Raw genomic sequence first — 25,842 nt, forward strand, 5'->3', positions numbered from 1 at the left:
ACACCACCTGTGTATCTAATAACAATTTCTTACTGCATCTAACCCAGTAAATCCTTTTGGGCATAGTAGCAGTGTCTCGTAGTCAGCGGAGTAGCCCACCTGTGAAGGAAGCTACACCGCCTGTGTATCTAATTCAAATTTTTTACTGCATCTTATCCAGTAAATCCTTTTGGGCCTAGCAGCAGTGTCTGGTAGTCAGTGGAGTAACCCATTGGAAGCAAGCTACACCACCTGTGTATCTAATTCTAATTTTTTACTGCATCTAACCCAGGAAATCTTTTTAGGCCTAGTAGCAGTGTCTGGTAGTCAGCGGAGTAGCCCACCTGTGAAGAAAGCTACACCACCTGTGTATCTAATAACAATTTTTTTACTGCATCTAACCCAGTAAATCCTTTTGGGCCTAGTAGCAATGTCTGGTAGTCAGCGGAATAGCCCACCTGTGAAGGAAGCTACACCGCCTGTGTATCTAATAAAATTGTTTTACTGCATCTAACCCAGCCAATCCTTTTGGGCTAGTACCACAGTTTGGCCACTCAGCTCTGCTCGGTTTCCATCCATCGTTTTTTGTGCAAACAACTACAGAGTTGCCAATTAGTTAACCACCAAAATGAGTGGCAAAAGGCCTGCTGCTGGTGGAAAGGGGAATAGGCATGTTGGAAAGGGAAAAAAAGGTTGTGTCCGTGGGGTAGGTGGTAAAGCAACAGTAACATCTGCAGAAGAAAGACCATCTTCCAGCCAAACTAAGATGTCTACTTCTTTTCGTGGACAATGTGATATGATCCCTTTCTTATGGACACGCCCATCGCTACAAATTCCAGATGAGGCACGAAAACAGCAGGTGCTTCAACGGATATCAAGTGCTCCTTCAAGTGGGCTCTCCTCCACCTCAACTTCAACATCACAAATACTCCAGTCCTCAGAGGTGTCACCCCAATCGCACTTGCTTCCTCACAGCTCCCAAGTCTCCAGCTGCCCGTCTGAGTATGGGGTAACACAGATGGTTGAGTCTGCAGAGCTGTTTACTCATACTATAGCCTGGGAATCAAAGGTCGGCTCCAGAGCTTCTGTGAATCCAGACGAGGAAATGATCTGCACTGATGCCCAGAATGTTTGAGTCGGATCCAGGCCCAGATGAAGAAGGTTCTGAGCATAATGTAGACCCTTGTTCCCAAACTGTAACTCCTGTTGGTGGAGACAATGAGGAAGACAATGGTGAGACTCAGATGCCTGATTGGAGCGACAACTTGACTTTTCGGTCAGGGTAGGAAGAGATTGGCTCTGAGGACGACGGGTGTGAGAACACACAGGGTGAGGATGAAGAGGTTGGAGATCCCACTTACTGTCAACCCAAAGTCAGCCAGTCGATGAGGTCAGCAGAGGAGGTGGAGGAGGATGCTAGTGATGACGAGGTTAGGTTGCGCCTTCCTGGACAGAGACGGAGTACTGGAAGCACGTCAACAGCTGCATCCTCAACCACAACTCTGCCTCTGACCACAAGTCGTGGTGGCTCTTCAGGTCTCATGGGATCTAAGCCTTGCATACCCTTGGCATTTTTTGAGATCCCAAAGGATGACCCAACTCAAGTTATCTGTAACATTTGTCACCAAAAGCTAAGTAGAGGCCAAAAAATCCATAGTTTGAGTACTTCATGCATGAACCGTCACATAGATATGAAGCATAAGTTGCTGTGGGAAGCTTACTGTGCTACAATGCGGCCTAGCGGGCCAGGCCGACCACTGTCTGCCCCATCTTGTGCATTCGCGGCCTCTTCATCCTCTGTGACTCGGGGGACAGCAGTCACACATGTTTTTGGACGCAGAACAGCCACCTCTTTACCCACAACAGCCAGTGTGATTGGCAGGTCGTCAGTTCATTTGGAAGTGGAAACACCTGCTGGTGTTGAGCGCTCTCCGACATCAAGAGCACCACCTTTGGATCAAGGCAACATAACATGTCCGCCTGTATCTTCCTCACAGACCGGCAGTTTGCCGGGGACACCCTACTCAACCCCGTCTAAGCACAACAGCCAGCCCTTGGTCCCTCAGATGTGGACAAATAAAAGACCAGTTCCTCCTAGCCATGACAGAGCTAAGAGGTTGAATTTCACCATATGCAAGCTGTTGGCTACAGAAATGCTGCCTTTCCACCTGGTGATCACAGAGGATTTTCGAGACCTTATGTCCGTCGCAGTGCCCCAGTACCAGATGCCCAGTCGCCACTACTTCTCAAAGAAAGCTGTGCCTGCGCCACACCAGCATGTTGCACACAACATCACCGCTTCCTTGAGAAACTCTGTGTGTGACAGGGTGCAATTCACCACAGACACTTGGATGAGTAGGCATGGACAGGGGCATTACATGTCGCTGACTGGGCACTGGGTAACTATGGTGACAGCAGGACAAGGGGCTGCTGTCCAAGTCTTGCCGTCCCCACGAGTTGTGCATCAATCCTCTTTATCTAGAAGTTCCTCCACTGCTTCTGCCTCCTCAACCTCCTCTCGGTCCTCCACCTGCACCCAAAGCCTGTCTGGTAATGCCACCCGTGTTCTAACTGCGCAGAAGGAATCCTGCACACCTCCTTACTATGCTGGCAGCAGGGCTCAACGGCATCAGGCGGTGTTTACTTTGAAATGTTTGGGAAATGTGAGTCACACAGCTGAGGAGTTGTGGTCAGCTCTGGAGACCGAGTTTCATGAATGATTGTCTCCACTGAACCTACAGCCAGGGAAGGCCGTGTGCGACAATGCTGCAAACCTTGGTGCGGCCCTTCGCCGGGGCAATGTCACACACGTGCTTGTATGGCTCACGTGTTGAACCTGGTTGTCCAGCAATTTTTAGCCCACTATCCCGGACTAGATGGCCTTCGGCAGAGGACACGGTTGCTGTGTGCTCACTTCCGCCATTCGCATCCTGCAGCGCAACGACTTACATCTCTACAGAAGTCGTTGGGCCTGCCAGTTCACCGGCTGAAATGCGATGTGCCAACACGATGGAATTCAACTCTGCACATGTTGCAGCGACTGTGGCAGCACCGACGAGCCCTGGTGCAATACGTTATGATGTATAGCCTGGGCCAATGAGATCCAGAGGTGGGGCAAATCACGCTGCAGGAGTGGTCTCAGACCAGGGACCTAAACACCCTTCTGCACAGTTTTGAAATGGCGACGAAGATGTTTAGTGCTGACGATGCCATTATCAGCATGACTATTCCGGTCATTTACATGCTGGAGCACACTTTAAACAGTATTTGGAGTCAGGTGGTGGGACAAGAGGAGGGGGAGGAAGTACAGGAGGAGTCGTATGCGGAAGGGATAACATCTCCAAGGTCCAGACGGTCGGCAGCACCAAGGCGGCAGGCATGGGAGGGTGGGGGAGAGGGATTAACGAGGGCGCATGGTAGGAGCCAAACTGTTGAGGAAGGTGCAGGAGCCGCGGAAGAAGTGGAGGACGAACTGGCGATGGGCATGGAAGACTCATCATATGAGGGAGACCTTGATCATATTTCTGTTTGTATCTAATAACAATTTTTAACTGCATCTAGCCCAGGCAATACTTTGGGCCTAGTAGCAGTGTCTACTAGTCAGTGGAGTAGCCCAGCTGTTGAGCAAGCTACACCGCCTGTAGATCTAATTACAAATTTTTAACTGCATCTAGCCCAGGCAATACTTTGGGCCTAGTAGCAGTGTCTGCTAGTCAGCGGAGTACCCCAGCTATTAAGCAAGCTACAGCACCAGTGCTTTGGACACTTAATTGTTTCAAAGGAAACGCTTCGGGCCCCTGGGACACTCAGTCAAGAGCATCGGGGAGGCACCCCAAGGCAAAGGGGCTGGGACTGGCGGTAGCATGCATTGCAGCGGATAGCCAGGCTTGATCCTTATAAATGCTTTTTAACTGCAGCAGCTTTAGTGGACGCTACTGGAGCTGGAATTACCGCGGCAGCTGGCACAAGACTTGCCCTCCAATAGATCCTTGAAAAAGGATTTAAAGTGTACTCATTCAAATTACAGAGCCAATTTAAATTACAGAGCTTAGTCCTGCCTCCACCATGGGGGGTCTCGACCCACCAGCAGACAGGCACCAGTATTGGGAGAGGGGGGCTGGCCGTCAGGGTCCACCGCGGCTCTGGCACAAACCCAGCGACACGGAGGTCGCACGGGCAGGAACGGCCTGGCCGTGTCGGCTTCGCACTCCAGCGTAGTCCCTCTGCCCGCTCGCACCCGTAACCTCAAAGGGATGCGCAAGTGGCTTTTCTTCCCAGGGCTGTTCCCCGCCCAGCAGGAATGTGGGGGAGCTCAGGTCGGCCTTCCACCATACTCCCTTACCTCCCTCGCCCTCTTTCCTTCTTCCGTTCTTCATCTAACCCCTCGGCTCTGTGGTATCCACTCTCCCTCCTGCTCTCTCCATCTCAAAGTTGGACTACTGCGTGTATTCACACTGTGGCGAATCTTTTGGGCCCAGGCATAAGAAGTCGTCAAGGTAATGGATAATATGTGCCCCCTTAGAAATGTCCATGTCGACCCATTCGAGGAAGCAACTAAACGCCTCAAATAGTGAGCAGGATATGGAGCACCCCAAGGGCAAACAGTGATCTATATAGTATGCTCCTTCCCAGAAGCAGCCCAATAGGCGGACACTATTCGGAGGCACAGGTAGTAAGTAACCGGAAAGCCCCCTCAATGTCTGTTTTGGCCATTAGGGTGCCCCTTCCCAACTTCTAGATCCGCCTGATTGCCTTGTCAAAGGAGGTACAGTATATACTACTGTACTTGGTTCCGCGTCGATGTTGTTGTTTACTGACCTGCCCCTTGTATATGACAAATGGTGGATTAGTCCGAATGTATTGGGTTCCGTTTTTGGCACGACTCCCAACGGGGATACCACTACGTCTTGTAAGGAAAGTGTTCTGAATGGAACCACCATTCGACCTAAAGATATTTCTTTTTTTATTTTTCTTGTCACGACGTCTGGGTGTTGGTAGGCTGATTTTAGATTTTTACTCCAGCCTTTCTTGATTTTAGAAGGGCATGATATGCCTATATCTGTGTCTCCTCCTCCTTTTACTCCTCCACCTCTTTTCTTTTCGCATGACTATATGTACTTGTCACTTTTCCATGTGTTAGTTGTGTCTTCTGAGCAGTTTGTCAGCTTTTGGACACCTTTGAAGGTGTTTTCTATGTGTTTCTATGTGTTTTTGTTTGCCTGCCATTGGTTTTAACGGTGTTCGACGGTGTTCGACGAACCGTTCGTCAAACATGCCGGTGTTCGACGAACCGAACCCGAATACTACGGGGGTGGCTCAACACTAATCAGGAGCATGCCCAGACATTGTAGGGAGGTCATACAGGCACGTGGAGGCCACACACAATACTGATCCTCATTTTGACTTGTGGACAGTTTGATTTCACAGAAGTTTGATTTACTTGGAGTTATATTCTGTTGTTTAAGTGTTACGTTTATTTTTTTGAGCAGTGTATACAGTACAGACCAAAAGTTTGGACACACCTTCTCATTTAGAGATTTTTCTGTATTTTCATGACTATGAAAATTGTACATTCACACTGAAGGCATCAAAACTATGAATTAACACATGTGGAGTTATATACTTAACAAAAAAGTGTGAAACAACTGAAAATATGTCTTATATTCTAGGTTCTTCAAAGTAGCCACCTTTTGCTTTGACGACTGCTTTGCACACTCTTGGCATTCTCTTGATGAGCTTCAAGTGGTAGTCACCGGAAATGGTCTTCCAACAATCTTGAAGGAGTTCCCAGAGATGCTTAGCACTTGTTGGCCCTTTTGCCTTCACTATGCGGTCCAGCTCACCCCAAACCATCTCGATTGGGTTCAGGTCTGGCGTAGCACCACATCACTCTCCTTCTTGGTCAAATAGCCCTTACACAGCCTGGAGGTGTGTTTGGGGTCATTGTCCTGTTGAAAAATAAATGATGGTCCAACTAAACGCAAACCGGATGGAATAGCATGCTGCTGCAAGATTCTGTGGTAGCCATGCTGGTTCAGTATGCCTTCCATTTTTAATAAATCCCCAACAGTGTCACCAGCAAAGCACCCCCACACCATCACACCTCCTCCTCCATGCTTCACGGTGGGAACCAGGCATGTAGAGTCCATCCGTTCACCTTTTCTGCGTCGCACAAAGACACGGTGGTTGGAACCAAAGATCTCAAATTTGGACTCATCAGACCAAAGCACAGATTTCCACTGGTCTAATGTCCATTCCTTGTGTTCTTTAGCCCAAACAAGTCTCTTCTGCTTGTTGTCTGTCCTTAGCAGTGGTTTCCTAGCAGCTATTTTACCATGAAGGCCTGCTGCACAAAGTCTCCTCTTAACAGTTGTTGTAGAGATGTGTCTGCTGCTAGAACTCTGTGTGACATTGACCTGGTCTCTAATCTGAGCTGCTGTTAACCTGCGATTTCTGAGGCTGGTGACTCAGATAAACTTATCCTCAGAAGCAGAGGTGACTCTTGGTCTTCCTTTCCTGGGGTGGTCCTCATGTGAGCCAGTTTCTTTGTAGAGCTTGATGGTTTTTGCAACTGCACTTGGGGACACTTTCAAAGTTTTCCCAATTTTTCGCACTGACTGACCTTCATTTCTTAAAGTAATGATGGCCACTCGTTTTTCTTTACTTAGCTGCTTTTTTCTTGCCATAATACAAATTCTAACAGTCTATTCTCTAGGACTGTCAGCTGTGTATCCACCAGAACTCTGCACAACACAACTGATTGTCCCAACCCCATTTATAAGGCAAGAAATCCCACTTATTAAACCTGACAGGGCACACCTGTGAAGTGAAAACCATTTCCGGTGACTACCTCTTGAAGCTCATCAAGAGAATGCCAAGAGTGTGCAAAGCAGTCATCAAAGTAAAAGGTGGCTACTTTGAAGAACCTAGAATATAAGACATATTTTCAGTTGTTTCACACTTTTTTATTAAGTATATAATTCCACATGTGTTAATTCATAGTTTTGATGCCTTCAGTGTGAATGTACAATTTTCATAGTCATGAAAATACAGAAAAATCTTTAAATGAGAAGGTGTGTCCAAACTTTTGGTCTGTACTGTATATATATATATGAATATGAAAATTGTACATTCACACTGAAGGCATCAAAACTATGAATTAACACATGTGGAATTATATACTTAATAAAAAAGTGTGAAACAACTAAAAATATGTTTTATATTCTAGGTTCTTCAAAGTAGCCACCTTTTGCTTTGATGACTGCTTTGCACACTCTTGGCATTCTCTTGATGAGCTTCAAGAGGTAGTCACCGGAAATGGTCTTCCAACAATCTTGAAGGAGTTCCCAGAGATGCTTAGCACTTGTTGGCCCTTTTGCCTTCACTCTGCGTTCCAGCTCACCCCAAACCATCTCGATTGGGTTCAGGTCTGGTGACTGTGGAGGCCATGTCATCTGGCGTAGCACCCCATCACTCTTATTCTTGGTCAAATAGCCCTTACACAGCCTGGAGGTGTGTTTGGGATCATTGTCCTGTTGAAAAATAAATGATGGTCCAACTAAATGCAAACCGGATGTTATAGCATGCTGCTGCAAGATGCTGTGGTAGCCATGTTGGTTCAGTATGCCTTCAATTTTGAATAAATCCCCACCAGTGTCATCAGCAAAGCACTCCACACCATCACACCTCCTCCATGCTTCACGGTAGGAACCAGGCATGTGGAGTCGATCCGTTCACCTTTTCTGCGTCGCACAAAGACACGGTGGTTGGAACCAAAGATCTCAAATTTGGACTCATCAGACCAAAGCGCAGATTTCCACTGGTCTATTGTCCATTCCTTGTGTTCTTTAGCCCAAACAAGTCTCTTCTGCTTGTTGCCTGTCCTTAGCAGTGGTTTCCTAGCAGCTATTTTACCATGAAGGCCTGCTGCACAAAGTCTCCTCTTAACAGTTGTTGAAGAGATGTGTCTGCTGCTAGAACTCTGTGTGGCATTGACCTGGTCTCTAATCTGAGCTGCTGTTAACCTGCGATTTCTGAGGCTGGTGACTCGGATAAACTTATCCTCAGAAGCAGAGGTGACTCTTGGTTTTCCTTTCCTGGGGCGGTCCTCATGTGAGCCAGTTTCTTTGTAGCGCTTGATGGTTTTTGCAACTGCACTTGGGGACACTTTCAATGTTTGCCCAATTTTTCGAACTGACTGACCTTCATTTCTTAAAGTAATGATGGCCACTCGTTTTTCTTTACTTAGCTGCTTTTTTCTTGCCATGATACAAATTCTAACAGTCTATTCAGTAGGACTATCAGCTGTGTATCCACCAGACTTCTGCACAATACAACTGATTGTCCCAACCCCATTTATAAGGCAAGAAATCCCACTTATTAAACCTGACAGGGCACACCTGTGAAGTGAAAACCATTTCCGGTGACTACCTCTTGAAGCTCATCAAGAGAATGCCAAGAGTGTGCAAAGCAGTCATCAAAGCAAAAGGTGGCTACTTTGAAGAACCTAGAATATAAGACATATTTTCAGTTGTTTCACACTTTTTTGTTAAGTATATAATTCCACATGTGTTAATTCATAGTTTTGATGCCTTCAGTGTGAATGTACAATTTTCATAGTCATGATAATACAGAAAAATCTTTAAATGAGAAGGTGTTTCCAAACTTTTGGTCTGTACTGTATATATATATATATATATATATATATATATATATATATATATATATATATATATATATATATATATATATATATATATATATATATATATACACACACACACACACTCCGGTACAGTCACTGCCAAGCTCCACAATAACCCTATAAAACTAGCTGCCACCATCAATCATTTATACAGGCCGATTGGACACCCGTTACAGGTAGCGCATGGCTTCAGGGATGCGGTTAACAGAGCAAGAGGAACAAAGCTATTCAATTTTATATATTTAATCCAAAAAGTAGGCAGTATTTATAAAAATATGCAAAAGATGTTACAAAAGGGGACAAAACAATACATTATATACAATCACATAAATTAAAAAGGGATAACAAAAGAAAAGTACTAAACCTGTGTCACAGATATGGTGTAGAACTTAATGGAGGGAAGCATTCATTTTAGGAAAACAGTACAGAACAACAGAGAACTGTGTCTTCTAGGACTGACAATGATTATAATTTATAATCTGTATTTATCAGATAAAAGTCATGCCCACATACCTCCCCTGGATGACCTCAGATTGGGGCTGGTCAATAGGATGTGGCTAGGATTACAAAAATTATGAGATCCTCAATTTTCAGGATACTTTCCCACCTGGATGTCCCAGGTGAGAGCAAATAATGCCATATTTGCTATCATCGTTTTAGCTTTACATAGACAGGAATCATTGCATATATATAGTTATCTATCTGTCCGATATTAATTTGGAGCTGATGCGCAGGACGCCTAGTGATGTAAGAAAATGCGCTACCTTTGTCACTTCCTCATGATGCCGAAAATACGAAAATATACCTCCCATAACTAAAGGACCTATTCCGTTCACAAAAAAACAATATTCATAACTGGAATCCAGCTCCAGAAAGTCTGCTATAATTCCTTTGAAGACCAAATGAGTTTTCTCCAGAGGTGATAGATTTGTCGCTTCTCAGCCTTTTGTATACTGAGATCAAACTTCATGACTTTTCTTCAGCAGATGACCTACTTCAATTACCTGTTCACAGCAGGCGGTCATAAAGCAGGTGAAGTGCTAGCTCTTGTTCCTTTCCCAAGTTATAAATAAGCCACGCTTCAATGTTCAATATGATGGTGACACGTCCGCTCTCAAATGAGTCCTTTATGGAGTGTAAGGTGGCGGTGTTCACACCGTGCAGTAACTTAGGCAGTGACCCAAGCAAGTCTAACATAAAGAGCTTTTATTTCAGAAACTCACGGGTTAACAGAAAGTCCTCCGGTTCGCAGCCGAGTTAACAGAAGTCCATACACAATAGTTGCCGTGGGCAACGGCCGCGCTGGGCTGCTCAGAGCCTGATGGGTGCAGAGCCTTCCCAGGCATGGGTTCAGCTATACACAGTCCTGCCGAGTTTTCCTGCTATCCTCCTAGCAGGTCTCAACACTGAACAACACTAATCCTTAGTGCAGGATTTTTAAAGGACCTGTGGCAAGAGCGACTGGAAAACCCGGGTTGGAGGGAGGAGGCCGCCCCACTGCCTTCCTGTAGCCTCCTCCAAGAAATGAAGGCCCTGCAGGGTTTTACTAACCTGCCTTAGCCTGATAGCCTGACCAGGTCAATGCTCACCTTCATTCCTGCATTGCAGCCACAGGTGAGTTTGTGACTGCAATGCACTCCAATGGATTTAATAGGTCTCTGTACACATTCTGGGGGATATATACCGTCCCTCGTATACGATCCCGGTCACTGCCTCACAGGAGTTTGATCCTATTTTACCATTACATCTATGCCATCAAAGTAAATAAAATAAATAAGGACTTAAAGGAAATAATATGCAAATAACTACCACCAATAAAGTCAGTACTTCCATATAAAAGTAACAAAGTAACTGCTAATAAAAATGTTGATTGTCTTGATCTTCTAGTTAAATATACCTACTGCAGGTTCCATAGTTGTTAAGGCTGGAAAATTTCACTGATCCATCAAGCTCAATCTATAATACTAATTTATTTATTTATCCAAGGGAAGGTAAAAGGCATACCAGTAATTCAGTTTCTAAGGACCATCCACAACAGCACCATAGGAGGCTGACTCCCCACCATAATAGGGAAAGGTTAAACAGCCCCATTCTATTTCCTATCCTCAGTGTTTTCCTAAATGACCAGACTGGCATGAATGCTCAAATTATATATTTAACACCTAATATAAATACTTATATATTTAAGGAATACAGAAGAAGCAAAAGAGTGGGTAATAGTCGTGCTGTTATGGATGGTTCAAAAGAAAATCATCAAGGAGGGACAATTGCATGGAGAACTATTCTCCCAAAAGGCTGGGGGGGGGGGGATTGTCTAATTGAGAAGGCCTGAGGTTCACCGGTGATGGTTACTAGGAAGGTTGCTTTCTGGGAAATAAACTTTATTTCTCCTGGCAGCCTTGGGATTTCAGTCATAGGAGTGCTGCTGACTCGGCTTCAGTCATTGCTCATTGCATAGTGAGCAGCGGCTGTAACCATGCCCCCACACTGAGAAAGCGAGGTCTGGATCTCCTGACGTACAATGTCCCTTATCTTTTCCAATAGGGAAGGATGTTCTTCTCTTACAACTGAACTGATAGACAGCTTAATGATATGCAAATGATAAAAAAAATGGAAACAATATTTGTAAAACCTCTAGATCTATTCAGCATTAAGTATGAGCGACACACAGAAATAGTTGCCCGAGTGCTGTTGTCACGCTGGTTGGTTGTGCAGCATGGTCGAGCTTACCCTGGAGGGGTGTGACTAGGCAGTTACCTGGCTTTCACTAGAGCCCATGATGGTGGAGTTAGACTTTAGCTGCAGGTAGCCACCAGGTACTACTCCAGGGCAGTCTCCGGTACTGCAGCAGCTAATCCCAAGGGACAGGAATGCAGGTATGTACTCGGCGTCCAAGGCAGGACCGGATACTGATATTGGTTCAGACAGTGTGGATTCTGGAACACTTGACAGGATGGATACTGGTGCAGGTTCAGACTGTGCGGATCCTGGAACACTTGACAGGACGGACACTGGTGCAGGTTCAGATGCTGGTTCAGATTAGATGGGTTCTGGTTCAGAAATTCAGGTTCAGGACCAGACAGGATGGATTCAGGTTCAGGTACAGACAGGATGGATTCAAGTTCAGGAGAATCAGGTTCAGGTTCAGACAGGACAGATTCAGGTACAGGTATCGCCAAGGCGGTTTCAAGTTCAGGGATCGACAAGGCGGTTTCAGGTTCAGGATTCAGGTTCAGGTACCGACAAAGTGATTTCATGTTCAGGATTCAGGTTCAGGTACCAACAGGGTGGTTTCAGGTTCAGCATTCAGGTTCAGGTACCGACAGGTCAGTTTCAGGTTCAGGTACCGACAGGTTAGTTTCAGGTTCAGGGTTCAGGTTCTGACAGGTCGGTTTAAGATTCAGGAACAGGGACATGAAAACGGCTTAGCATGTTGCGGACTAACTAGACACAAATGTTGCACAAGCACCTCCCTACAGGGGAAGGTGACTTAAATAATTTGGTTGCTCCCAGCCATTGGTTGGGGACACAACAGGAGCGTGCGCGCAACCCCTTTAAGAGGCGGGGAGCGTACGCCCTAAGTGTGCTGACAGGAGACCTGGACGGCTTGCACAGGTCCTAGGACACAAGAGCTGAAGCAGAGGATATAGCTGGGAGGTCGAGGCAGTGAGCATGTCAGCATCCCTGCCTGGAGGAGGGGGGAGAAACTATGCAGAGACACTGGCGTTACAACAGTTAATGAGGTTTTTCATGGTTTTCTGAGGAATGTTCTGACATGCTGAATGCACTTGGGCATGGAAATTATCAAGATCTGCTGCTGGCAGCTCCCTTTGCAATTGCTGATCAATGATGACCCAGATATGTACAATGTGAGAAAAAGCCATAGACACTGCAGGACATGATAGCACATTTAGGTCACACAGGCTGCTCTCACACACGATCTGGTGTTGTCTCATTAAAAAATTACTCCTGGAACACTTTTGAGAATGGCCATACCACTGGTATCATGACCAAATCAATGTAAAGCTGAGTGGTTATTATTACACCTGGAATTAATGCTAGAGGTGTCTAGCCTGCACTCTAATCCTTAGAGTAGGACCAGTGGTCACCAGATCAATCTCCTGCTATCATTGTGTACAAGAAAAAAGCGTGACTTACCGCTGAAAAGGAAAGACAAGACAATATAGCATTCAAGAGCGATGTCATGAACTCAATGAAACACCTGTAGCTGGAGGCCTGACTCATAGGCCAATGTCGTGCAAAAGCCTTCTGCCAGTTTGTGTAGTTACTATTAGACACTTTTGCTTGGTATGTGATGTTCAATTTCACTTGCAGTACAGAATGGATCAATTGTGCAACTAGTGCTACAGCCATTTCTCCAAAATGTCCCAGGAACTGTTTTTCAACATGACAACGCCGGGCCGCATGTTACTCTACTGTGAGCAGCCTGTGTTACCTAAATGTGCTACTCGTTTCCCATCAAGCACATTCGCATGATGACCATTAAAGGAGTTGTCCGGTCCAAATTGATAAGTCTGCGGTCCCTTTGTGTGACGGCAGACTTATGAATCCCCTCAGCACACGCACTGTGTGCTGCGTGGATTCGCCAGTTTCTGAGCCGGGAACTACGGTGATTTATAAGTTATGCATACTCCCAGGCAGAATCAGTCTAGTTTACACGGCCTTACTCCATACACTTGCATGGAGCGAGGCCGCGCCTACTAGATGGGCTCCTGCCGGGAGTATGCATAACTCATACATATCCGCCGATCCCAGCTTAGAGACCGGTGAATCCTTGCAGAGCACAGTGCATTCGCTGGGGGGATTCAAAAGTCTGCAGTCACACAGAATGACTGCAGACTTTTCATTTTAAACCAGACAACCCCTTTAATAACCACACTGATACATGCACTTACACACATTGGCATGCTATTTCTTTGAGTGGCACTTGTACACGATCGTGAATAAATCGGAATGTTTTATACATTTTGTTTACATTTTTTCAACATTTGCAGATTATTAACATGTCTATCTATCCTGTGATTTTTATAGTTCCACAAAATCTTTTAGAAGGGTTAAATATTTAAATATACACTGTGTGCTGAATTATTAGGCAAATGAGTATTTTGATCACATGATACTTTTTATACATGTTGTCCTACTCCAATCTGCATAGGCTTGAGAGCCAACTACCAGATGGATGGGCCAGAGGCTGGATCAGTAAAGGGCAGAGAGCTCCACTCCGACTCAGATGCCAGCAAGGTGGAGGTGGGGTACTGGTATGGGCTGGTATCATCAAAGATGAACTTGTGGGACCTTTTCAGGTTGAGGATGGAGCGAAGCTCAACTTCCAGACCCACTGCCAGTTTCTGGAAGACAACTTCTTCAAGCAGTGGTACAGGAAGAAGTTGGTATCGTTCCAAAAAAACACGATTTTCATGAAGGACAATGCTCCATCACATGCATCCAACTACTCCACAGCGTGGCTGGCCAGTAAAGGTCTAAAAGAAGAAAAAATAATGACATGGCCTCCTTGTTCACCTGATCTGAACCCCATAGAGAACCTGTGGTCCATCATAAAATGCGAGATCTACAGGGAGGGAAAACAGTACACCTCTGAACAGTGTCTGGGAGGCTGTGGTGGCTGCTGCACGCAATGTTGATCGAAAACAGATCAAGCAACTGACAGAATCTATGGATGGAAGGCTGTTGAGTGTCATCATAAAGAAAAGTGGCTATATTAATCACTAATTTTTTTGGTTTTTGTTTTTGCATGTCAGAAATGTTTATTTCTAAATTTTGTGCACTGATATTGGTTTACCTGGTGAAAATAAACAAGTGAGATGGGATTATATTTGATTTTTATTAAGTTGCCTAATAATTCGGCACAGTAATAGTTACCTGCACAAACAGATATCCTCCTAAGATGGCCAAATTTAAAAAAAAAAACACTTCAACTTCCAAAAATATTAAGCTTGGATATTTAGGAGTCTTTTGGGTTGATTGAGAACATAGTTGTTGATCAATAATAAAAATAATCCTCTAAAATACAACTTGCCTAATAATTCTGCACACAGTGTAAAGTGTTAAATATTTTGTGTGAAGGAACTTGACAAAGAGGTTGTTCCCAATATTCTGGAGAACTAAATGAAAATCCTTCTGTTTCTTCATGTAATCCTAGACAGACTTGATTTGAATTAAGGGCTCTGTGGTGGCCATATCATTGCTTATAGGATTCCTTGTTCTTTTTTCATGTCACAGGTCAAACAATATGGCAAGATTGAGTACAATAAGAAAAAACAAGGTAGTTATACAGCATCAGCAAAGTCTCTCACAGTAAAAAATTTCAAAGCAGACTGGGGTTTCAAGATGTGTTATTCAAGTTTTTCTGAAGAAGCACCAAGAAATATGCAACATTGAGGACCTTGGAAATTTAGTGCAGCAGATGAAAGATACATCTAGCTTATTTCTTTTCAAAATCTGAAGATGGTCAACAGTGCCATCAGTGCAAAACTGTCACCATCCAGTGGGACCCAACTAGATGCATCTATTGTTCGAATAAATCTGGACAGACAAGGTCTTCATTGAAGATCTACGGCCAAAAAATATGGTATGCAGGGAAATGGCAGCATGTGCTCTAGACTGATAATAATAATAATCTTTTTATTTATATAGTGCCAACTTATTCCGCAGCGCTTTACAATTCAGACAATTTACAGACATTATTGGCACTGTCCCCATTGGGGCTCACAATCTACATCCCCTATCAGTATGTCTTTGGAGTGTGGGAGGAAACTGGAGAGAACAAACAAACCACGCAAACACGGGGAGAACATACAAACTCCTTGCAGATGTTGTCCTTGGTGGGATTTGAACCCAGGACCCCAGCGCTGAAAGTCTGCAGTGCTAACCACTGAGCCATAATGTTGCCCTGATGAGTCTAAATTTAAAATATTTAGCTATAACCGAAGGAAGTTTGTTTTCCAATGGACAGGAGAGCAATACAATAGTGCGTGTCTACAGTCAACAGTGAAACATGGTGGAGATTCCTTGCACGTTTCAGGCTGCATTTCAGCCAATGGAGTTGGGAATTTTGTCAGGATTAAGGGTGTTCTCTATGCTGATAAATACTGGCAAATACTTATCTATTATGCAATACCATCAAGGAGGCGTCTGATTTGATTTAAATTTATTCTGCAGCAGGACAACAAGCCCAACCATACAGCCAATATAAATAAGAAGAACAAAGAGTCCTGGAAGTGATGATATGACCCCTACTGGCCCAACCCCCCCCCCCCCCACTACACTCCTTCACATCCAGTGCCCTGATTTCAACATCATACCATCTGCCTGGAATTACATGAAGAGACATAAGTATTTGTGCAAGCCTACATCCACAAAATATCTGTGGCTAGTTCTTCAAGATGTTTGGAACAACCTCCCTTCAAAACATATGTGCAAGTGTGCCTAGAAAAATTGTTATCCTGAAAGCAAAGGGTGGCGACACCAAATATTGATTTGACTTAGATTTTCTCTTATTTATTCACTTTGCAATTTGTAACTTGAATAAAAAAAACTATTAGCACTTCAATTTTTAAGGACATTTTTACTTTACATAATTTTTACACACCTGCCTAAAACTTTTGCATGGTACTATACAGTTGTGCTCAAAAGTTTACATACCCTGGCAGAATTTTTCCTTTCTTGGCCTTGTTTCAGAGAATATGAATGATAACAAAAAGACTTTTTCTCCACTCATGGTTATTGGTTGGGTGAAGCCATTTATTGTTAAACTACTGTTTTCTCTATTTAAATCTTAATGACAACCAAAAACATCCAAGTGACCCAGATCAAAAGTTCACATGCCCAAGTTCTTAATACCGTGTATTGCCCCCTCTAATATCAATGACAGCTTGAAGTCTTTTGTGGTAGTTGTGGATGAGATTCTTTATTTTCTCAGATGGTAAAGCTGCCCATTCTTCTTGGCAAAAAGCCTCCAGTTCCTGTAAATTCCTGGGCTTTCTAGCATGAACTGCGCGCTTGAGATCTCCCCAGAGTGGCTCAATGATATTGAGGTCAGCAGAGATGAAGCAACTGAGATGGCCACTCCAGAACCTTCACTTTGTTCTGTTGCAGCCAATGACAGGTCGACTTGGCTTTGTGTTTTGGATCGTTGCCATGTTGGAACGTCCAAGTACGTCCCATGCGCTTCGGGGCTGATGATTGCAAATTTGTCTTCAGTATTTGCTGATTACGTGCTGCATTCATCTTTCCTTCAACTTTTACCAAGTTTCCTGTGCCTTTGTAGCTCACACATCCCCAAAACATCAGCTATCCACCTCCGTGCTTTACAGTAGGAATTGTGTTCCTTCCATCATAGGCCGTGTTGACCTCTCTCCAAATGTAACATTTATGGCTGTGGCCAAAAAGTTCAATTTTGGTCTCATCACTCTAAATTACCTTGTACCAGAAGTTTTGAGGCTTGTCTCTGTGCTGTTTAGCGTATGGTAAGCGAGATACTTTGTGGCAATTGCACAGTAATGGCTTGCTTCTGGCGACTCGACCATGCAGCACATTTTTCTTCAAGTGCCTCCTTATTGTGCATCTTGAAACAGCCACACCGCTTGTTTTCAGAGAGTCCTGAATTTCAGCTGATGCTATTTGTGGGTTTTTCTTTGCATCCCGAACAATTTTCCTGGCAGTTGTGGCCGAAATTTTTGTTGGTCTACCTGATCGTAGTTTGTTTTTTCACAGAGCCCCTAATTTTCCATTTGTTAATCATGGTTTGAACGCTGCTGACTGGCATTATCAATTCCTTGGATATTTTTTTGTATCCCTTTCCTGTGTTATACAGTTCAACTACCTTTTCCCGTAGATCCATTGACAATTCTTTTGCTTTCCCCATGACTCACAATCCAGAAACGTCAGTGGCTGGATGAAAGATGTAAGAGTCTGTCTGGATCCCAGAAACTCACTCAGCTTTTATGCACACACACACACTGTTTACAAGCAAACAGGTCACAGGTGAGGATGTTACCTTTAGTAGCCATTCAAACCCATTTGTGTCAAATTCTGTGCATGTTATCTGGTCAAATTAACCAAGGTATGTGAACTTTTGATCAGGGTCATTTGCATGTTTTTGGTTGTCATTAAGATTTAAAAAGTGAAAACACAGTAGTAAACTGTGTAGTAAATCTGAAAGCATGGGAGTTAAACTGCTCCACAGTTCCTTTTAAAATGGAATTAGTGAGTTTCATAGTTTGAAAAAAGTTATTGTAGTGATCTATCCCAAAGAAGAGTTCCCCTACCTCTCATCTGTGCCTGGACACCAAATAACGCCATACCATTATATTCCATTACTTTCTTCTCCAGGAAACAAGTTGGATTCTCTTATATGCTGGCCAAAAGCTGAACTAGAATATTCAAGCAACAGGTTAGATTAGTTTTGTGTGAAGGAAAACCAGCATTTGTAGGGGACTGGTTTTGGGGATTCTAAGGAAAAAAAGGTACCTGTCCACAGCACAAAACTGCTCCACAGACATAACAAAAACCCTTGGGGTTTTATTTTCAAATGAAGCAGCAATCTTGGATACCAATTATATTGTTACAGTCCAGATTCAAAGGGATGCTGGCACCAAGCAGATGCCTTGAATAATATTTTAATACTTACCATAGCTTGCTATCTGGCACATTATTTAAGCTTCATCTGCACATATCTGAAGTTTGTTTGATGTTGCTCCTGGTCCTTTGATTTTCTGTATGTTGCTGGATAATGAGGTGCAGAGCTGTAGCCATGGGTGAGGTACTCATCTGTTACACCCCGCTACGTTACATGAAAGTGGGGGTCGTGGTTGGGTATGTGGACTTGTTCAATGGTGGCGCTATGCCCTTGTTGACAGCATGTAACCGATGACTTTGTTTAGCCAGGACCAGATGTTTTACAGTTCAATGAGGGAAACCTCCAGTCAAAAATAAATTTTTATAATAACTTAACAGGTATTATATATAGTGGAAAGCGGGTACACATCTTGATGAACGTTTCCTTCACAATCCCTAGCATTTTCCCACACAAATTCAATTCCTTCCTCTTTACTCGCCTGTCCTCTATCTTCACTGTTCCTCACCACTTCACCACAGTCCACCTTAGTACTACAGTTCAGTTAGCAAGAGTCCTATTGTTACGCTCACACTCAGACTGTTTAGCACGAGTGTGGATCGTGGTCCCACTGTGCCATGGACCGAGGAGAGCCTGGAGGGGCGTGACTAAGAGCCATACCAGGATTGACCTTAGATGCACAGCTGCTGACGATGTTGTGATCTGAGGAGAGCCCAAGAGGGGTCGGACCAGGTGACACACCAGAACTGACCTTGGGCACATGACAGCTGATCCTCAAGGAGGTATATAGACTGGCAGGGGTGATATACAAGCAGGCGGGTACTGGCATATACGACTGGAATACAGGAACCGCAGGTGCAGACAGACAGGGAACCGCAGGTGCGGACAGACAGGGAACCGCAGGTTCACTTAGAACAGACAGGGTCAGGTTCACATAGGACAAACATAAGGACAAGTACACACAGGACCAAGTACACACAAGGACAGGTACACACAGGACAGACAGAGCCAAGTTCACACAGGCTACTTACAATGAAGTAGCAAATGTACTCACTAAACAATAACGTTGCACAGAGACAACAGATTAGACATAGGCACTGATTCAGATACAATAGGTTTTGGGAAAGATCCAGATCCAGATCCAGACAGGTTCAGGGACAGGTCCTAATTCAGACAAGAACAGCCAAGTACAGGTTCAGGGTTCAGGTCTGGGTATTAAGCCACCAAGAAGGCAGAAACAGACTAGATAAGACACAGGTAAAGATTCAGGGTTCAGGCCTGCATACTCAGCCCCCGGGGTGGCAGAAACAGGACAGGACCTGGCAACTCAGAAGTTGCAAACACACATACTGAAAGAGAGTGTTGCTCAGGCACCTCCCAAAAGGTGGAGGTGCTTTAAGTACCCAGTGCCTCTCAGCAATAGGCTGGGGACACATTAGGAATGCGTGCACTGTTTCTTTAAGAATCAGGAAGTGCAGGCACAGCAGCCCTAATCATGCAGCCACGAAACGTGCACAGCAAGCAGACGACAAGAAGCTTACAACACACAGCAAGCAAAGGACAAGGAACACACTGCATGGCCTGGAGTGGTGAGTAAGTAGATGTCCCTGCATAGAGGGGAATGGGAAGCCATGCAGGGATTCCGGTAGTGGTGTTACACCTATTCTTAACCCGCAGTTACGAGTCTTCTTTCCCCTCAAGGACTTATATTGCCAGTATGGCCTGTACTTATCTTCTCTGTCTCTGATGCTCTGGTACTCCCGCCCGGGGCACACACTTTGTCTCAAGTACTCTGTCCTGGTTTGGCCCGTTATCTCTTATAGTTATAAACTATGGGCCATACTGCTAGGCATCCTCTCCAAGGATCCATTTCACTTCTCTCTCCTGCTCTCTGCTAGGATTTTGCTATCCTCAGTCTCTGTCTTCTCTCTCATTAGGGACACCCACGTCATGTAGCACTGCTTACATCAGACCTTAGGTCTTCTTTCTTTCTACGCAAACTGGGCCCTTTCTAACCTTCTGGAAGGAAACTACCTCTGTCCCTACAGCTTTGACACTCCTACTCTGCATCTCCTTGGCAGAAAAAAACGCATGCGGATTTTACATGCATTTTATCAGCATTTTCAGAGTTTTTACATGCATTTATGCATGCGTTTTTTTTTAAGTGTTTTTCCAAGCGATTTTGAGCATCACTTGGAAAAGGGCTTGACAAGTTGGTCACACAATATAGATCCATCCAACTTAGAGGAAACTTCTACTATCAAATGCTGCATCTAAAGTAAAAAAAAGAATAAAAAAAGTAAAAAGAAATAAAAAACCTTATATTCACATCTCCGGCGGCCCCCGGTCTCCTCCCAGCAGTGTCCTCTCTCCTCGGCGTCCCGCGGTGTACTAGCAGGACCTGAAGTGACATCATTTAGTCAGCTGATGGTCACGTGGTTGAGTGACCATCAGCTAACTAAATGACGTCACCGAAGGACCTACCAGTACACCGCGGGACGCCGAGGAGAGAGGACGCAGCCGGGAGGAGACCGGGGGCCACCGGAGAGGTGACTATGAATAATTTTTCTTATTTTTTACTTTATAATTCTCTTTTTACTTGCAGGTACCATGGTACCCGGGTTGGAGAAGAGTCTCCTCTTCTCTAGACCCGGGTATCATCCGCGCATTGAGCCACATAACATCCGCATGTATATGTGGCGCCCCTGCGGGTTCAGTCGCCACAGAGGTACTGCATCTCACCCAGAGGTGTGGTACCCCACTCTCAGGTAAAGAGGGTGTACTGCCCGGGACCCACCCACCTGCATCCAACACTACACCATTCCAGACCAGCAGGCGGGGCAAGATGCACGTGTACAATGCTGAGCCCTGTCCCTGGTTGGAAGAGGGGGAACCAAGAGAGGGGGAGCCATGTAGTGGGTATGGGTGGAGGAAGGAGATCAGGGGAGCACCGTCAGAAAGAGTATAAGAAGGAAGGGAACCATCTAGAAGGAGTTCAGTCAGAGCGAGTCCTTCTCAGGAGAGCAGTGGAGGAGGTCCAGGCTCCAGTGCTTGGAGCAGGAGTTGGGAGCAGAGAGGAGAGCGGGCCTAGTCTGAGAGGCCCAGGAAAAAGAGAGAGAGAACGAGAGCAGAGGGAAGGCTCTAGAGACAGAGGGGATCCCAGGGGCACGGGGAGTGCAGGAAGCCACCCGTGCGCCTGAATCTACACGGACGTGGAGGGATCAGGCCGCAGAGGGGACCGGCCCTTAAACTAGTGGAGAACAATCAGGCTCAGCTATATAACCGGAGGCTACTGTACTTGTAAGGTGCAGCTGCCAACCACCACAATTACATCGCCTAAAAGGTGGCCACACAGGGTCCAGGGGACTACACGTCGTCCGACAAGATCCGAGGCTACCGGCTTGGGACACTGATTGTGAGGCGCAGGGCAGGAGGGTGAGAGCTAGCGCAGAGAAGACGACCGAGAAAGGAACATAGAACGGGGTCCCGCTTAAGTACTCCTGAATTACTTGAGAGCTGCTGAACCCCTTCCTTGGTGAACACAGGACGACGTGGGCGGTTATAATCTGGAAAGTGTAACCTGAGGAACTTAACAACTGTGAGTAAAACCTGAAGATTGCACCCCACTGTGTCCTTGAATAATTGCTGCACCATCACCAGCCCTGCATTACACAGCACCAACAACATCTACCTCATAACATCACTATTTCCTGCCCTGGATCTAAGCTCTGCCTGTGGAGAGCTGAACCAACTCTGCTGCGTCACCATCAGCTCCAGTGGATCTGCACCGCAACGGGGCTCCATATAGCCGCATACCACAGGTGGCATCACGAACATTATCTCTAAAAACTTTATTCCCCTTTTCCTTAATCTTTAATTGACCGCCCTGGGTCACTGCTACCGTGACATCCCCACGGCCAGGGGGCGCGTCATATAGAGTACAGACCAAAAGTTTGGACACACCTTCTCATTTAAAGATTTTTCTGTATTTTCATGACTATGAAAATTGTACATTCACACTGAAGGCATCAAAACTATGAAATAACACATGTGGAATTATATACTTAATAAAAAAGTGACAAACAACTGAAAATATGTCTTATATTCTAGGTTCTTCAAAGTAGCCACCTTTTGCTTTGATGACTGCTTTGCACACTCTTGGCATTCTCTTGATGAGCTTCAAGAGGTAGTCACTGGAAATGGTTTTCACTTCACAGGTTTGCTCTGTCAGGTTTAATAAGTGGGATTTCTTGCCTTATAAATGGGGTTGGGACCATCAGTTGTGTTGTGCAGAAGTCTGGTGGATACACAGCTGATAGTACTACTGAATAGACTGTTAGAATTTGTATTATGGCAAGAAAAAAGCAGCTAAGTAAAGAAAAACGAGTGGCCATCATTACTTTAAGAAATGAAGGTCAGTCAGTGCGAAAAATTGAGAAAACTTTGAAAGTGTCCCCAAGTGCAGTTGCAAAAACCATCAAGCACTACAAAGAAAGTGGCTCACATGAGGACCGCCCCAGGAAAGGAAGACCAAGAGTCACCTCTGCTTCTGAAGATAAGTTTATCCGAGTCACCAGCCTCAGAAATCGCAGGTTAACAGCAGCTCAGATTAGAGACCAGGTCAATGCCACACACAGTTCTAGCAGCAGACACATCTCTACAACAACTGTTAAGAGGAGACTTTGTGCAGCAGGCCTTCATGGTAAAATAGCTGCTAGGAAACCACTGCTAAGGACTGGCAACAAGCAGAAGAGACTTGTTTGGGCTAAAGAACACAAGGAATAGACAATAGACCAGTGGAAATTTGTGCTTTGGTCTGATGAGTCAAAATTTGAGATCTTTAGTTCCAACCACCGTGTCTTTGTGTGACGCAGAAAAGGTGAACGGATGGACTCTACATGCCTGGTTCCCACCGTGAAGCATGGAGGAGGAGGTGTGATGGTGTGGGGGTGCTTTGCTGGTGACACTGTTGAGGATTTATTCAAAATTGAAGGCATACTGAACCAGCATGGCTACCACAGCATCTTGCAGCGGCATGCTATTCCATCTGGTTTGCATTTAGTTGGACCATCACACCTCCAGGCTGTGTAAGGGCTATTTGTCCAAGCGGGAGAGTGATGGGGTGCTACGCCAGATGACCTGGCCTCCACAGTCACCAGACCTGAACCTAATCGAGATGGTTTGGGGTGAGCTGGACCGCAGAGTGAAGGCAAAAGGGCCAAAAAGTGCTAAGCATCTCTGGGAACTCCTTCAAGATTGTTGGAAGACCATTTCCGGTGACTACCTCTTGAAGCTCATCAAGAGAATGCCAAGAGTGTGCAAAGCAGTCATCAAAGCAAAAGGTGGGTACTTTGAAGAACCTAGAATATAAGACATATTTTCAGTTGTTTCACACTTTTTTGTTAAGTATATAATTCCACATGTGTTAATTCATAGTTTTGATGTCTTCAGTGTGAATGTACAATTTCCATAGTCATGAAAATACAGAAAAATCTTTAAATGAGAAGGTGTGTCCAAACTTTTGGTCTGTACTGTACATGTATACTTGCGGATATTATGAGGTTCAATGCAAGTCAATGGGCACGATTTCGCCACGAAATCACACCCAAATTGATTGTGCTGCGGATTTTTCCGCAATGATAATCCGCAGCGGAAATTATCATTGGGATACATCCCAGACCTCTCAACAAGCGATTTTAATGCGTTTCCGCGGCGGAAATGCCGCCGCGGAAACGCATTAAATCCGCATCGTGGGCACACAGTCTCATACCTCATTTACCTCTGTTGCTGCTGCTTTCCATTTGTAAGTTTTTCTGAGGATCCCAACTGGCTACATACCCCTTTCCTACTGTTACAGGATACTATATGGTCCATTGAGAGACTTTTTACTTTGATCCAAAGCAGGTTTGGGAAATCTATCTCTAAAAGTCACCAAATATACAGTATTATATGGCACATATAATTACATAACAGAGATGGGGTTTACAATATATAATGTTTGATGGGTTTATGGGCAACTTTAAATGGTTAATAAAATGGTGTTATTAGTTTGGTTTCGTCTGGTGATATACAAGTCTGCATGGGAAAACATTAGAAGTCTAGAGCTAGAAAGATCATTTACATTTATTAGGATTCACAGAGGATTCCGGTATTGTAATCTAAATATACTCACGGTTTAGTAAGATGGCAAACTATGGTGCAGAAATCAAGAATAATTAGCCTAAAGACATTTGGTACAGTTATCAATCTGCAATCATGCCGTCTCTGCTCTGCGACTTGTGTGTCTCAGAGGTTAGTAACAGCATCCAGCACTAAAGGGACAGGAAATCATTCAACTAATTGGTGCAGTGATCACTGGGAGCTGAGAACTTTCTTTATTGACCTTTTGAGACACATTCTAGAAGTTCAAATGTGAAAATAAAACAATTTTCATCTTTAGTTGTAAGCAGAGTTTCCATGTGCGAGTTGTCATTGTCACTGATAGGAGACTGTTTTGCAGTGAGTTACATTTTAGCAGCCTAGAATGATGTCCTTTGTTGATATGCTTCTTCACTACAAAGAAGATGAAATAAGGTCTAACTTACAGGCACTTTTTCTACTAGTTTCAAGTATGATTTGTGTTAATCTGTTACTGACTTTTTTACATTGTATATTAAAAAGAATATATAAAATTCTCTGCAGTGTACAACTGCATTGTAAGCCCTGTAGTTTTACCTTTGAATTGTTGAATTGATCAACTTACACATCATGTTGCTTAATTGTATATAATATTAGTAATTAAAGGGGTTTTCCAGGACTTCATATCGACATCAATATCAAATTGGTGAGTGTTCAACAACCAACACCCCAACTTATAAACTGTTTGCAGATCCCCTAGTGACTAGATCTCCACAGTATATAGAGATATATACGGTGCACACTGATATAGTTAAGCTGTGCAGTAGAGCAAGAAGACATGATCTCCCTGGCAGGGAAATGCAGCGACAGAAGTGCTGGCACACACACAAGACGTCAGAGTCCTGGTGTGGTGACGTCAATGCAATGCTCCAGGGCTCTGATGTCCAGTGCGTGCACCGGCACTTTGCAGGTGGACTTGCCAGGATCCTAGATTAGATGAATATATGATGATTTTTGTGGGGGCTACTGTGGGGGGCCATTATACAGTGCAAGACCTAATGCGTGGGACATTATACAGTTTGGGAACTACTGTGGGGTCCATTACACAGTGTGGAGCTAATGTGGGGACCATTATACAGTTTGAAGGATAATGTGGTAGGCCCTCATATCGTATCCCCTCAAACTCTGGGGACTACTGTGGAAGCTATTATACATGCTGGGGGCTACTCTGAGGACCGCTAAACAGTGCGGGAGCCATTATACAGTATGGGAGCTATTATACACTGTGGAGGCCATTATACAGTGTGTGCCATCATACAGTGTGAAGACTACTGTGGGGTTCATTATACTATGTATAGGGGGAGCAATAGGGATATCATACTGTGCATAGGGGAGCTGTGGGCCCATCATACTGTGTATAGGGGAG

This window comes from Phyllobates terribilis, unplaced genomic scaffold (genome assembly GCF_046119375.1).
Source record: "Phyllobates terribilis strain yellow unplaced genomic scaffold, ASM4611937v1 Scaffold_4__5_contigs__length_816908805, whole genome shotgun sequence".
In the NCBI taxonomy this organism is placed as follows: Eukaryota; Metazoa; Chordata; class Amphibia; order Anura; family Dendrobatidae; genus Phyllobates; species Phyllobates terribilis.